Genomic DNA, 14,127 nt, shown 5'->3' on the forward strand with positions numbered 1-14,127 from the left:
GCAGATGGATGGGTGGGTGGGTGAGTGGATGGGTGGGTGGGTGCATGGGAAGCTGAACGTGTGGGCAGATGAGTGGAAGAGTGGGTGGGTGGATGGTGTCATTTACTTCCCCACACTTGTCCTCCCACCTTCTCATGCCAATAGGATTTGTAGGTTCAGAGAGAGTCTTTACTCTTCTTTTTTTAGAAAAGAAGTCTTTTTCTCTTCTCTTTTTTAATTGCTTCTTTAGTTATACGTAACAGTAGAATTCATTTTGATATAATTGTACAAGCATGGGATATATCTTATTTTAATTAGGACCCCATTCTTATGGATGTTCATGATGGTGGGATTTACTATGGTGTACTCATATATGTATTTAGGAATATTATTTTGGATTAATTCCACTGTCTTTACTTTTCCTATTTTTCCTCCCTTCCCTTCATTCCCCTTTGTCTAATCTACTGAATATCTGTTCTTCCCCTCTCCCACCTTATTTTGAGTTAGCTTCCACATATCAGCGAAAACATTTGGGCTTTCGTTCTTTGGGTCTGGCTTATTTCACTTAGCTTGATAGTGTCCAGATCCATCCATTTACTGGCAATGTCATAAAGTCGTCTTCTTAATGGTTGAGTAATATTCCACTGTGTATACGTACCACATTCTCTTTACCCATTCATCTGTGGAAGGGCACCTAGGTTGGTTCCATAGCTTGGCTATTGTGAATTGTTCTGCTATAACACTGATGTGGCTGTGTTACTGCTCTTTCTTTCCTAGTCTTCATCACCCAGGGCATGCCTCTGACAATCATGAGGTAAGACATGAAGTGGGAGGAGTCTGGGAGAAGGTGGGCAGGTCAGGGTAGAAGCAAGGACCGCAGGTCGACTGCCTGCTGTTGATTGCCACCATCTCCTGAACCCTCCCTCTCCTTATCTGCGTCTTCCTGCTGGCCTCCGCACCATTCTCCTGGAGGCCCTGCCTCTGTCCTCACTGCTTCCCCCCGGCTTCTGCAGTATCGCTTCAACTGGGTGTTGGCTCTCTTCTCCTCTCTCTCTCCTTAGTTTGCAGGATCTCTGAAGACAGGGCTGTTTTTGTTTATTGCCTGTTTTGTTTGGTCCTCACCCCCAATATCTGGCACCATGCCTGGCACCTTCCAGAGAATGCACGTCTGTTGAGTCAATGACCTGATAAGTACACAAGTGCCTCAAGTCAAATCATGGGATTTGTACTGCACTTGAGAGCCTGCAGTAGGTCCCAGGTGGTAACTGTGCCCAGTTCCAACCCGGGGCATGCACCTCGTGCTTGAGGTGGGGTGGGAACTAATACAGAGCTGGGTTTTGGAATTACTGCCTTTGCTAGAAGCAGCTGTTCTGGGAGGAAGCCGGCCACTAAGCTCCAGGGTTCAGTTTTGAGTACCACATGGAAGGTGTATGACAGACAGGTCAGGAGCCAAGGGAGCATGCCTGTCACATGTCACAGAGAGTCCTTCAGAAGGACAGCAGTGGTGGGTGGGAGGCCTCACCTAGGAGTGTCCAAGAGAAAAGCAGTTTTGGGTGCGATTCTGAAAGCACAGTCTGATTTGGGGGTATTCGTTATGAACTGAATGATTCACCCTACCCAAATCCCTATGTTGAAATCCTAGCTCTATGGGATGGGACTGGTTCTGGGAGGCAATCAGTCCCAGGGGGGCCTTGTGAACGGGACCAGTGTCCTTATGAACAGGCCTCCCAGCCTCTTGAACCACACGTGTGAGTGTAGGGTGAGGAGCTGGCCATCTGCAGCTGCTGCAGGAGGCCCTGGAAGAGGGTCTTCCCCAGGACAATGTGAGTCCCTGGTCACCCATCTAGTCCCTGGCACTTTGGTCTACAGCCCCACCTGAATGAGACCTAGTTCTGCTCCTTGCCTGCTGAGTGGTGGGGGACTGGTTCTCTTCTGCACGGCTCTGGGTTCTTACAGGCTCTAAAGCGAGGAAGAAAAAGCTCTGGATGAAGTGTCTGTCAGAGCCCCCGAGAGACAGGTGATGTTAGCAAGACATCCGATCTGTCAGAGCCCCAGCTGCCTGATTCTTTTCACACTTTCAAATATTAAGATAGTTGCAAAATGTTTGAAGCCACTTAAAGGTAAATACAAGTCTAAAACTAAAAGCAAGTCTTAGAACCTTGAGCAACTGCACACTCCCCGGTGCCTGCGAGTTGCTGGTAGCTGTCTGGATGGAGGCATTTTACATCCCTGGGAGTGCATGAGATCTTTGTCCCCGATCCTCCACTGTCCCCAGGCTGAGGTTGTGCTGTGCTCTTGCTCGACACAGCCGGGGGGCTCCCTACTCTGAACCAAGTCATGGAAACTGCTCTTCCTTACTTTGGTTTGGGGAAACATTGTCAGCCCATTATTTGTTCTCAACTGTAGGGAAAAAATCCTTTCACCCTTTGGTCAGTTTGGAGGGACCTGTGTATGGCGGGAGCCACCCCATTATGATGGGCCTCCAAGGTTCTTCTTAACCCTTGAGCTTCTGAAAGGCAGACCTTTGATAATGATCTTTCCATTAATGAGCAGTGGATTCCAATTTAAAAATGAGAACTTTGATCATGGTCAACTGGGTGAATTCACATTTGAAAGCATTAATCATGTGAGATGCCATAGAAGTTGGTCCTGGCGTTCTATCTCCTGGCTATCTTGGTAGAGAAGAGATTTCTAGACTCGACTTTGGAATAGGTTGGATATTTTTTTTAAAAAAATTGAGACCGTCTGGACAATGGGGTGTGTAAATCCGTGTGCATGGGTAAAGAGAGTGGAATTCAAAACAGTCACCGTGAAAGCTAGGCAATGGCAGGAAGGGTCGGCCACCTGCCCTTGCAGGTGGTGGTGGTCATAACAGGCAGGAATGAAAGCACCAGGCAGAATCCAGCCTCTTGGATGACACTGATGGAGGAGTTCTTCTAGTGACGCTCTGTGCTGTCACCCTATTAAAGTTCTCAGCTCTCCTGCAGCAGGAAGAAAAGAAGGGCTCCCAGGATTCTTGTATTTAAGTAAACAACCCTGTCTTTTCTTGGGTCCAAACAGAGAAAGCCCTAAGGCCATTCAAGTCAACACTGGGAGGGGAGGGTGGGGAGTCACTTACCAGCCATGAGCCCTCAGGCAGGTGGCCCCCCTGCGGCTCCAGCCTCAGGGCTCAAGGCTCCCCTGGAGAGTTAAATGAATTAAAGTATGTTGAATTTTTAGGATAGTGCTAGGCATGGAGTCAGCACTACTGTTATAAGTGTTTGTTCCAGACTCTCATTGGTTGGTGTGTGACTGACGGAACCTTAGATGTTGCACCCCAGGTTTCAGCCATGTGAACAGGCAAGGGTGCTCATGAGCCTGCAGGGCTACGGGAGAACACAGGTGTTTACAGGAGATCCGGGCTGAGCAGAAGGGCTTGTCTGGCTGGGATGAGAATTACCACCATGGTCCAAGATGTTGAAGTGAAGACCACTTTTCCCTCCTGCAGATGACTGTTTAATTTAGCAAGTGTTTTACGAAATATCTAATTATCAAAGCAATGAACAGCTATTTTAGAGAAGTTGGAAAACATAGGAAAGCACATTAAAAGGTAAGGTCATTTATTAATGTCACCTGAAAAGTGGGGCTCAATGCTACAGTACGTCACCTGTGTTGTGTGTACAAGAACGTTTGTGTGCCTGTTGTCCACCTCTGTCTATCCATGTCTAGTGAGGAGTGAAGCTCTGGGTGTACAGGAAGGAAACGGGAGGATGCCCTCTCCCCAGAGCTCCAGATTGCTCCAGGAAGAGACAGTGCTGCAGCACCCTTGTTAAATAACAGGGAAAGGTGTCCTCCCATCAGACAGGCTCAGGCTAAATAGAGGCACCGGGAGCTGGGGGTGAGGCTCAGTGGCAGAGTGCTTGCCTAGCATGCACCAAGGTCCTGGGTTCAATCTCCAGTAAAAATAAATAAGCAAACAATTAAATGAATAAAAATAGGCACCAGGGAGAAGGGGAGAGGGATAAGACCCAGGACTGAGAGGCTGTGGATAATCCAGATAGAAGGAGAGCTTCTTTTCTTCAGCAGAGCTGCACTTTAGTGTTGGTGCTGGGCTGTGGGCGTCTTGGGACATGGGACTTCCCATGTGATGCTGGGAAGGCACCAGTATTAAGATGCAGCGAGAAGAAGGCCACCCAGCTGGAGTTCTGGCAGTGGGACAGGAGCCGAAGGGGTGTGTGCGGATTCCTGGTTGCGTCCTTTACGAGGGAAGATGTCCGCCCTCCACTTGTTTAGCTTCCAGGTCTTGGAAGTGGTGGTGGAGCTCGTGACCAGTGCAGGGTTTCATTGGGAGCAGAGAGAGGTTTGGCAGGATGAGGGGGACGCAAGTCTAAGGCAGCTCTGCACACAGGGACGCTGGAAGGAGAGAAGACAGCCATGCCCGTCCAGCCAGTGTGCTTGTGGCCGTGTTCACGTGGCCCAGCAGAGCCACCTAAGCAGCCACCGTGGGCAGGTGACACGGCCACTCTCATTCTCGGAGGGGAGAACAATGCCAAGTCCGCTCTCCTTGCGCCTGGCATTCGTAAGCCCTTATTTCAGAAGGAGGAAGCCTTTTCCTTATGTGAGAATTTAATCAGTCCTAACATCCTGGCCACCCCTGGCCATCCCTGGCCACCCCTGGCCACCAGCCTAGGAGAGGCCTGGACTCGGGGTCCTGGCGAGCATTCCTCTCACCTGGTTTCCCACCAGAGCAAGCTCATGTGCAGGATGGTTGAGCTCAACCTGTAAGTGGCGGCCCTGGCCCTTCAGTGACCTCTTAGTGATGATCAGGAGAGAAGTGGCCCATGATCTTCTGGGGCCTCTTGCTTGTAGAAGCTCAGCCCATTCGCTGCACGGGACAAGGTGGTCCATGGAGCCTGGGGCCTTTGAGCTGTGGCACATTCAGGGCAGAGGACATTTTTCTGGTGGCACGACAGGAAATAAAGGATGCTGAAAGGTGTCTTCATGAGCTCCCGGTGAATTCAGCATCCTTAGGAATGGTCTATGCTCAGAATAGAACTTAAACGGCTTTAAAATCTCCTTGCAACGCGGGCTCTGCTGGCCTCGCTGTTTCTCGAGGGGTAAAGTGCCCTTATTAGTTTCTGAAGAGAAAGAGACGCCTCCAGGGGATCACCTTACTAGGAGACCTACTTCTTTCCCCGGTAATTGAAGAAGTCACAGCATGCACCAGGAAGATTAAGGCTTGTGTAGGAGGGAATTAGAGTTTTCTTCTCTTTCTTTTTAAAAGTACTGGGCTCTCGTGAGGTGCGACTGAAGCAATATCGTGTGCTCATTCTTTAGCCACCGTCTTGGAAGGGAGCAACTCCTTTACCATCTTGTTTTTTGGGGGTCACAAAATCAAGCAGCCTCCTTGTATGGAGTTTAGAGGAGCCTCGTCTTTGGGGTACCTGCTGGTCAGAATGTTTTATTCACTTGAATGCACAAGAATTAATATCTTTGCACATGAGAGCACACCCGAGTGTCTTGTAAAGAAGTTAATATTGAAGCTCCTTTGGTAATGAGGAGGAGGCAAGTGCTTTAGGGCCAGCTTTGCTCAGAATCACATCATACCACAGAATCCCCACCAAGCACCTTGGAGGCTTCTGGGAGACCAGCCCGTGGCTGTGACACTGTGGGCCCACGGCTTACTAAATAAACGCCTATTTTTAAATGATGGCTTTAAAAGCACTAGGAGCTTCACGTCCAGAGTGAGCAACTTGTGGTCCCTTCCTCCTTGGTAAATGGCTGGATGTGGGTATTGCTAAGGTGTTAGGGGACAAGAATATGACTCACTGACATAATCCAAGTGCAGTGAAGTGCTAACCCTGCAGCTCCTGGGATGGAAATGTCTCTCTGGAATCGTTGCTCTTAGTGAGAGGAGACAATTAGGTATACATAGGTTAATAATGCAGAAAACAGATTTCTTTCAGTATTTTTTAAAACAGTTTAATATTTAATTTTTAGTTTTTAGGTGGACACAACATCTTTATTTTTTTATTTTTATGTGGTGTTGAGGATCAAACCCAGTGCCCCGCACATGCCAGGCAAGTGCACTACCACTTGAGCCACATCCCCAGCCCTCTTTCAGTATTTTAACATTGCCTTTTAGTTATGCATGACGGTAGAATGAATTATAACATATCACACATACATGGGGTAAAGTTCCCATTCTTGTGGTCGTACACGGTTGGAGTTTCTCTGGTGGTGTGTTCATACATATATGAACACAGGAAAGTGAAGTCCAAGTCATTCCCCTGTCTTTCCCATTCCCACCCTCCCCCTTCCCTTCATTCCTTTGTGTCTGATCCAGTGAACTTCTATTCCCCTGCATATTGTGTGTTAGCATCCACATAGCAGAGAGAACATTCGGCTTTGGACTTTCATTGATGAATTTAAATAGGTGATTCCAGTCAAGTCAGCAAATCTGTACTCAATATATAACGGTGTGTGAGAAAGTTTTCCCAGCCTCTATGAAGTGACTTCAATCTGAGGTGAACAGGGCAGCTTTGACCAGAGATGGGTGTGGCAAGGACCTTACTGGGTGTAGATGCTTTTAGAATTCTCCTAGTGGAAAGAAGGCCGAACCCGTTCTGCTTTGGAGATGGGAGAACGGTCAGCCGCAGGTCCATCTGCTGGTGGACCACCTTTCACGCTCCGGGGTTGAGGAGGTTCTCAGGGGTGTGTTGCCATCCACGGGAGGAACTTTGGAGGAACACTGGATCCAGAAAAGACTAATCCTGGTGAAGTGGCCTATTAGACCAGGTATTTATCAAAATGTTTTATGGGGGCTTTGGTTCATTATTTTCTGTTCTCTGTACTACAGGGAACATTAGCTTTCGGAACAGGTCATTTTGAAAGTACACCCTGGATAGGACTAAGGCTTTATAGATGGCCTCTGGTGGTGCTGGCTGCCGCACACTCTCAATTTAGAAATAAAGCAGGCCGTGGCCTCATATCCAATTCATGGAATTCCGGGCTGGCCGAGGCTGAAGTTCTGCATAATAGGAGCAGCGGACTGCTAGGAGCAGTTTCTGTAAGCAGGTCACTTGTGAAGCCGCCTATTGATTGGACAGTTAGTTATGGCCCCATAAAACCTGGCAGTGGTCTGCATTTTCTCCTTCTGTCATTTGAGCCCTCAGAGGAAGAAGAGAATTTGGCATATGGAGAGGAATTTATAAGTTACCTTGAAGGGGACAGGGAAATAGGGAAAGCAGTACTGATTGTGCCCCATACGCTCCCACACTCAGACCCTGTTTCACAGGCCATTACCCCGTAAGCTTCAGGTGACTGATGGAGAATGTGTGATGTCAGTGGAGGGGGGTCTCGTCTTCCAGATTGCCGTCTGCCTTTACTAGTTGATAAGAGGAAATAGAGTTGATCTACTATTTCACAAAGAAAACTTCTCACGTCCCTATCACGTACTCTTGCCTCTAGCTGTGCCGTGATATGCAAAGTGGAGATCAGGCCCAGGCTCCCGCCTCTCGTTAAGAACACGGTCATGTTAATCTTTTCTTCCTGCTCTTCCTCCCTGCTTTGTTCTTAGTTGCTCTCATTATATCAAAGAAGACATTTGGTATTTGTTTTTTAGGGATTGGCTAGCTTCACTTAGCATAATCTGCTCTAGTGCCATCCATTTCCCTGCAAATTCCATGATTTTGTTGAGGGAAAGGGAGAGAAAAGGGAAATTGCATGGTAATGGAGGGAGATCCTCATTGTTATACAAAATTACATATAAGAGGTTGTGAGGGGAATGGGAAAATAAACAAGGAGAGAAATGAATTACAGTAGATGGGGTAGAGAGAGAAGATGCGAGGGGAGGGGAGGGGAGATAGTAGAGGATAGGAAAGGTAGCAGAATACAACAGTTACTAATAGGGCATTATGTAAAAATATAGATGTGTAACCGACATGATTCTGCAATCTGTATTTGGGGTAAAATTGGGAGTTCAAAACCCACCTGAATCAAATGTATGAAATATGATATGTCAAGAGCTTTGTAATGTTTTGAACAACCAATAAAAAAAAAAAAACAATTGCAGGATTAATAAAAAAAAAATAAAGGTTAGAGCAATACTAATATTAAATGTAGTATATTTGTAATAGTATGATAAATACATTCTGATTAATTATTAAAAAAAAAAAAAAGAACACAGTCATTCTCAGGTGGAATTACGCGGCCTTAGAGTAACAGCTGTTCCTTCCTGTGCACGTGTGACCCAGGCCCACACCTTCACCAATCACACACAGCATGAAGAGAACCTGTGACACACAGATTGGGGGAAAGCAGAATCGTACCCATTAAAGTGATTTCTGGAATAGAACTTTAAGATGATGAAAAAAAAAATATTTCCCTATGCAAGCACTTGCTCTGGATAGAACTGTTTTTCTTTTAAAAATTAATTCCTTCTCTAAAAAGTTAATGTGAAGAATTTTTGCTATTCTCTCTCTCTCTCTCTCTCTCTCTCTCTCTTTCTCTCTCTCTCTGTGTGTGTGAGTACTGTATTTGGAGAGATGAGGGAGACGGTCCTTCATTTAACAAAATGCCTAGTGAACTCGTAGGTGCACTGACTCTTTTTCCTTCAGGGAAGTGATGGTTGACAGAAAGAGTTGCTTTCCTAAGTCCCTGATCTGCCCCCAATGCCTCTATCTGACCTTCTTCCTCATCTCAGAAATGGAATCCCCATCTTTCTAGGTATGTAGACCTCCAAGTTGTTTGCTTCTTTTTTCTTCCATACTCCATTTCTGAAATGTCAGTCAATGCTGTCAGCACTACCTTGAATTTCGCTTGCAATCTGATTACCTCTCCTGCTGCCACCTCCGGCCGTTCTGGGCCCGGTGCCCAACCTGCTGCAAACTGTTGATTTCGTCTGTTTTGTCCACTGCTGCAGCCCGATGCCTAGATAGTGCCTGGTGCACAACAGGCACTTGATGGTGTGTGTGCTGCATGAGGACCTAATAAAGTGGTTACAATTTGGAGCAGTCTTGGTGCAGCCCCAGAGGGAGAAGATTTCTGGGGGGTCCTGGAAGAGAAGCTGCAGTTGGAGGTGGAGGAGGAGGGACAGGCAAATGCAGCAGGACTCATGCCTTTTGGTCCTTGGTCTTATTGACAATGAGTTTTAGCTCGCTGTCCCCTAAATGCCTCCAAGAACACTGTGACAGGATGCAAAAATGGTGGAAGAGGAACAACCTTCCTGTTAATGTTTCAAGACTACGCCTAGCTGCCTCTGACCCTGAGCATGCTAACCCGAGTTCGGGGCACACTCACTGATCTAGACTCAAGTTGCTCTCCAGTCTCAGGGGATCGAGATAATCTGATTTTCAAGTGGCAGTTTTGAGATGATTTAAGTAATAATTTTTTCTCCTATCATTATTTGTTTGTGAAAGAAATGCGACATGTGCTTGTGATGTATGCAGTGTCCGCCCATTTTGACCACAGTCCTGGGGTCGTCGAGGACTAATGCCTGCTCTGGGCTGGTGCAGAATTTGAGAGCAAGCTTCCCATCAATACTCACAGTCCTGTCCTGGAAGTGTCTTTTATGCTTCAAAAACAAAAAACAAAAACCCAACCAAGCCCCATAGTGTCTTCAGCCTCACACGAATGAAAACAAGGAAAGCACATTGTCACAGAAAGAGGAGGTGAAGATGGTGGGAGGAAAGGAGAAATGACCACACTATAGCCGAGTCCATGGACGCAGGGTCGTCCCTACTGTCTTTGAGGACTCTCACGTGATAAAGAAGAGATTTGGGAGGAACTGAAAGACAATTTACAGGAAGAAAACTCTATTTGCCAGATGGTCAATGAGAGATTCTTTTCTTATAATGAAGTCTTATAATTACACTTGTAGTTTACTTATGCTACCTTATTTCTTTAATTTTTGATATATTGGAGCATAGGTGATTACTGTAAGCAGTCAATTAAAATTCTGGATTATACTTTTGGGGAAAACCAGCAAATTAAAACATTGCATATAATATTGAATATCAGATGGTGGTCTCTAGTGATTGCTTGGAGTTTCTGGAGATGCATGTGTCACAGTCGGACAGGAAATCCATGCTTTTGTTGGACCAAGGATTGTGCTCGACACGAAGGGACAGATCTGTGAGTGACATGGTATTTGGTGTTAAGGGAACAAATCACGATCTGGGAGGTGAGAGGTTCAAAATGAGTTAGCTCTTTGCATCCTTCTGTGGATCTTGAAAATGGAAGTTGTAAATATTTATGTAGAAATTTTAGGCAACACAAGAGAAGACTGAGATTTTTGTGTGTATGGAAGGAGTATATGGGTTTTTAATTTTGAGAATCTTGAATATGGACAGGCAAACATTGTATCAGAGGGAGGATTGCTGATTTCCTTAGGCTGGGGAGGGGGAAGCCTGGACAGAGCAGGAGCAGTGTCCAGTTGCCAGTTCTTCCAGTTGTCGTGATGCTTCATGAAGCATCTGGGCATGCTGTGACGTCGGACAGCCTTATGCTCATGGATCTTGTAAGGTAGGACAGTGCTGAGGGTTGGGGACATCAGGTGACTTGATGTGACTTCTCTGTGTGGCTTGGGCTTCCTTGAGGCATGCCAACCTTGGGGTAGCTGGACTCTTCTGGGAGCTCTCTGGACATGAGTCACAGTGACCAAGACAAGAGCCTGTGGTGCAACCTCAGCTGTCACTCATGTCAGTTCTGGTTCCTGGAAATGGGGTCTTGGAAGGGAGGCGAGTGGTTTTGTGTGTGGAAGAATTTCAGTAATTCGATGCCAGAAGATGGTCTGTAGTGATTTTTTTAAGTTGCTTAAAATTTGACACCCTGGCTAACCTAAGGGGTATAGCATTGTGCTCTTTCCTCTTGAGTCTGAGTGGACTTGTGACTGCTTCAAAAAGAAAGTAACAGGGAGACAAAGCATAACTGAAGTAATTCAGGAAGGAAGTCCTCCATCTGCTTAGTTTTCTGAGAGTTTTGAATTATCAGTGGCTGCTGAAATTTGTCAGTGCTCTCCCACATTTGTTAAGATAATCATGTGGTTTTGTTCTGGTTTCTTCTATGAACAGGGTAAATTCTGGTGCTTTTCTAGCATTGAGCCAATTTTTTATTCTTGAAATACAGATCACTTGGTCAGGGTATATTTTTCTTCTTTTGCCTGCTGCTGGAATCAATTTGCTAATATTTGGTTAAGGGTTTTTATGGTAGGTCATAGTCTGCAGTTTCCTGTTCTTCTCGTAATGTCTTTGTTTCATTTTCGTGTCAGGGTATTCTGGTCTCAGGTAATGAGGTAGGAAACACTTTGTCCTTTTCTATTTTCTGAACACATACATAGATAGGTTACTGTATCTTTATTAAAGGTTTGCAAGAATTAATCTATGAAGCCCCCTGGGGGCCTGGAGTTCTCTTTGATACAAGATTCTAAACTATGAATTCAATTTTTAAAAGAAGATGTAGAGTGTTTCAGGTTATTTGTGTGTGTGTGTGTGTGTGTGTGAGAGAGAGAGAGAGAGTTTTGATGGATCATGTCTGTCAAGGAACGCTCCGTTTTATGGGTGTGCTCACATTTATGGCTACAGCATTCCTCATGGTTGTTGGCTCACTGTCCCTTGAGTGCTTATGGGGTCTGCAGCAACACCCCCCTTTCAGTCCCTGGTATCACTCGTTTGTGTCCCCATGCCTATCAGTCTGGCTGCAGGTTTATTAATCTTATTGGGTTTTCCAAGCACCTGGCTCTTGATCTCATTGACTTTTTCTCTGCTTTTCGATCTCATGGATTCTACTCCTGTCCTAATTGTATCCCCCCTTCTGCCTTCTGTGGGTTCAGTTTGCTCTTTGTAGCTTCTTCAGGCTGGAGCTCAGATCACTGATTCGAGACGTCTCTTCTTTGGTTATCTCAGCATTTAATCCTGAATGTTCTCCTCTGAGCTGTGCTGTGGTCATGCTGCCCAAATTTGGATATGTTGTGTTTTATTTTCAAGTAATTGGAAATACCTCCTGATTTCCCCGTGCTGTCCTCCTTGATTTATGGGTCATTAGGAGAGCATTGTTTAATTTTTAAATATGTAGATGGTGTGGGAACATGCCAGATACATTTCTGTTGGTTACCTAGGTATTTTAGGGTTCCCCTGTCCCATCCATTTGCAAATGTTCCATGATCCTTATAGGAAATAATTAAAGAAAAGGGCCCAGGGTGCCTGGCCCTCACCAGCAGCATGCTCTCCATGGGCCCCACCTGTCCCGGGTCCTCCTGCCCTGTACTCGGGGACAGCAGCCTGGCCTGGTGAGGATGGCAGACCTGTCATCTCTTGCCTTGAAGAACGTGATCTCATCCAACCACCTATCCAGGGCTTCAGTTTCCTTCCTTTCTTTCCTCATTTATATTCCAATCCACGTTTTATTTCTAAAGAACACAAGTTTCCGTGCATTGAATGAACGAAACACAACTTGGAAACAGTGTCCTCTTAATGAAGAGCCACGATGATATTTGGTAGAATCTTGAATGATGAATGAAGAAGAAACCTGTTGTGGGAAACTTCATTTTAATTTAGTACATAGATTTTAAACTTTCTGGCTCTCTTTAATGCTATAAAAACTTACATGTGAAAATAAAGACGTGCAATGTGATTCAAACTTCATAAAATAGTTCATCTAGTTTTATCCTCACAACAACCCTGTGAGATAGACACAAGTATCATTCCTGCTTCAAGAGCAGAGGAGAGAGGCCCGCTCCGCCCAAAGACCCGGTGTGGGTAGACAGTGTGTGAGTTGCCACAGGCCCTTGGCAGTTTGTTGACCCGCTTGAGAAGGAACCTGGCTAGCTTCGGATTTGGGATTTATTACGGATGGAATCTCAGTTTTCTTATCTAGCAAGAGGGCTTCATGACTCCTGCTTGACTAGGTCAGAGGTTTGGAAAGGTTCAAATGAGGTAATGAAGTGCTCAACAAGACAACAGGCATGGAAAAGGCACACGTCGTTCTTCTTGGTGGCCTTCTGGGCCCCCTGACGTACGGAACCATCCTGCCGCTTCGCTGGGGCCCTCAGTGTTACAAGATGAGCTGGGAGAGTGCGCCTGTCACCCCCTCTAACCAGAGTCGTGACTAGGAGAGATGGGGCCACACGGAGCAGCTGTGCTTGCACGGGGATGCGAGTGTGATGCCCCAGGCCTTCAGGAACACTCAGAACACCCCCGGGAACCAGCGGCCGCGGAGGTGGGTTGTGAGCCCCAAGTGAGTCTGATCAGAGAGACTCACAAAAGGAAAAGCAGTGGGGGCCCCTGTCCTGTGCCTTCCTCGGCTCAGTTCAGTGGCTTACGTTAGGGGCCAGGTGTCCTTCAAAAGGAATATTTTGAATTCTGATCAATGATATTTTGGGGGAAGTCTCTCTGGAGAATCGTTGGCCACACCACCTGATCTTGTGGTGTATGGTCCGCCCTAGCAGCTGGAAAAGCTTGTACTTTATCCATTATCAAAAAAAAAAAAAAAAAAAAAAAGTGTTTTTAAAAATGTATCATACCCTGCTCTTTTGGAACCAGAGTATCTTCAACTTATTTTTATCATTCACTCAACACCCAGATGGCAGCGTTGTGGGTGCCGAGTCATGGGTGGGCAGGATGTGAGTCCAAGTTCTGGGATGCATGAAGGGGCCATGCAGCTGGGGGGCATCGGGTACATGAAGACACGGAGGAGACAGGCTCAGACAGAGAGACTGCTCTGAGGGACACCGGCCACGTGCAGAGCAGGGCCCTCTCCCAGGGCTGGGGGACAGTCCACCTGAGCTTGCTGGGCTGAACACAGAGTGTGGGGCCGCAGTCTGCTCGCGCCTGCACCTCGTGAGTGGTTGCTACTGGCAACACGAACCGACCGTGAAGCCTGAAGTATTTCTTACCTAAATATCTGCACTTTACAGAAAAATGCAGCCACTCCTGGTCAAGGGGATGACAGAGGGAGGCCGGCTGGCAGGGAAGGTTATCGGTGGGTCGGACACTGGGCGGAAACTGCAGGTGTGGAAGAACTAGCCGCTCACACAGCACCAGCGGGGTGAAGCTGTGGCTCGGGGCTTGGGTGGGGTGAAGGCAGCAGGAAGCGAAGCGAGGTCCCAGCCTGAGGTGCCAGGCTCCCTGGTGGGGTTCCCAAAGGTTGCCGCTCAAGGGACCCGCCTGCCAG

The 14,127-nt window shown here is 46.8% G+C and overlaps 1 long non-coding RNA gene across 1 annotated transcript in view; it reads left to right on the forward strand.

Moving 5' to 3' along the window:
- Positions 1-3,355: 3,355 nt before the first annotated feature.
- Positions 3,356-14,127, forward strand: part of LOC125613243 — a 29,374-nt gene continuing 18,602 nt past the window's right edge. Inside the window, exon 1 of the long non-coding RNA XR_007343756.1 lies at positions 3,356-3,568. This is a non-coding gene — a long non-coding RNA (uncharacterized LOC125613243). The remainder of the gene's footprint in view (positions 3,569-14,127) is intronic.

This window comes from Marmota marmota, unplaced genomic scaffold (genome assembly GCF_001458135.2).
Source record: "Marmota marmota marmota unplaced genomic scaffold, marMar, whole genome shotgun sequence".
NCBI lineage: Eukaryota > Metazoa > Chordata > Mammalia > Rodentia > Sciuridae > Marmota > Marmota marmota.